The sequence below is a fragment of the Elephantulus edwardii genome, unplaced genomic scaffold (assembly GCF_000299155.1).
Source record: "Elephantulus edwardii isolate Elephantulus edwardi_28Jun2011 unplaced genomic scaffold, EleEdw1.0 scaffold00297, whole genome shotgun sequence".
Classification (NCBI taxonomy): domain Eukaryota; kingdom Metazoa; phylum Chordata; class Mammalia; order Macroscelidea; family Macroscelididae; genus Elephantulus; species Elephantulus edwardii.
This window is the reverse complement of record NW_006400047.1, coordinates 1312131-1314059: the sequence shown is the minus strand read 5'-3', so window position 1 is coordinate 1314059 and position 1929 is coordinate 1312131. Positions and strand designations below refer to the sequence as shown.

Here is a 1929-nt window from a genome sequence, read left to right as displayed (position 1 = left end):
GAGTGAACTGGTGGGGAGGGTGGGCAGGGAGAAAAATGCAACAATAAAGGAATGGAAATCCAAAATCTCTGTAAATGTTCATTAAAATTAATAAAATAAAATTTAAAACAAACAAACAGGAAAAAAAAACCCAAAATGGGCAAAAGAAATAGGAAGACTTCACAGAGGAAGACATTCAGAAGGCCAACAGACACAGGAAGAAATGCTCCAAATCACTGGCAATAAGAGAGAAGCAAATCAAAACCTCAATCAGATACCATCTCACTCCAGTAGCAGTAGCAAAGTTTAGCAGGGCAGCAAGCAATAAACATTGGAAAGGATGTGGAGAGGTGAGAACTCTCATACACTGTTGGTGCAAGTGTAAAATGGTATAACCACTCCAGATGGCATTTTGACATTTCATCAAAAAGCTGAACATAGAAGCTCTGTATAACCCAGTTATTCCACTACTAGGAAAATACCACAAAGAAATTAGAACTGGCACACAAACAAGTATCTAGACACCAATGTTCATAGCAGCATTACTCATCATCACAAGAACATGGAAATAGCCCAAATGTCAAACCACAATGGAATGGATTGAGAAATTGTGGTACATTCACCAATGGAATATTATACAGCAATGATTTTGAAAAACACTACATAATTTGGGAGAGACTGGAAAGCATTATACTGAGTGAACGAACTCAGTCTCATAAGGACAATACTGCATAAGACCATTGTAAAAATAGAAAGACAACTAGTAAAATATGTAGAGAGACTCAAGGGAGGAAGTGGTGGAAACAGAGGGATGAGGAGGGAGGGGCGAAACCACAGGGATGCAAGATTTGGTGGGTGGAGTGGGGTGGGGGTGGGGCAGGGAACAAAATGGGAAGTATCCAGTGGGACCTAAAATGACAGAGTAATGATGTTCATGGTTTAATGGTGATTAATTTTAGAAAACATGTTGCAAGGGAATGACTGTATGAAATACAATGTGAATGAAGAATAGTGCAAAAGACAATACATAATGTAGCTCTAGTGGCCTAGTGGCAAGAAGTTGAGCTGCAATCAATGGCATTTGGTTTGAATCTACCAGATGCTCTGCTCGAGAAGGAGGGGCAATCTCCTCCTGTGCCAGTCAGATCCAATTAGATGGTACACAACAAGAAAATAATTTAAAAAAAAATACAATGTACCAATATGACCACGGGTGGCAGAAAAAAAACCCACAATGTAGACGAACTTTGTAAGCAAACTAATATAAAAGAAATTTTTAAAAAAGATCTAAAGCAAGTAAAAAAAAAAAGCCTACAAAGGCTGGAATTAAAAAAAAAATAGCAGAAGTTTTCAGGGTAAAAAGGAGGCCATAAAAACATATTTAGAAATCAGAATGGAATTAGGACTTCTCAAAAGCAGTATTTGCAAGAACATGGAAACAGCCCAGATGTCCAGCCACAATTTAATAGATTTGGAAATTATGGTACGTTTATGCAATGGAACTACAAAGCACACAGGAACAATGATTTTGTTAAGTATTACTTAACTTGGGAGAGACTGGAGAGCATTATGCTGAGTGAACTAACTCAGTTCCATAAGGACAAATATTGTATAAAACCATTGTTGTAGAATGAGTATAAGGATACAAGTGGGTTGAGGGTGGAAGTAGAGGGATGAGGATGTGCAGGGTGGTGGTGGTGGGATTAACCATGAGGTTGTACAATTTGATGGGAGGGGTGAGAGAAATTGGAAGAATCTTGGTTGAAAAACCAATGTATTCCAATTTTGTAAATAAACTAGTATAATAATAAAAAAATAGTATTAGGAAAAAAACCCCTCAGTATTAGAATAAAAAAGTGAAATATAATGAAGCAGTGTCTATAAAGTTCATAAAAACAATTCTTTCTGAATAACCTAAAATTCTATATTTGACAAATAAAAATTATATAA

General features: G+C 36.5%; 1 protein-coding gene across 1 annotated transcript in view; it reads right to left on the bottom strand.

The window, feature by feature from the left end:
• Nucleotides 1–1929, bottom strand: part of LOC102847030 (chromosome unknown open reading frame, human C9orf84) — a 133616-nt gene that overhangs the window by 115551 nt on the left and 16136 nt on the right. The gene's annotated exons all lie outside the window — the stretch shown is intronic.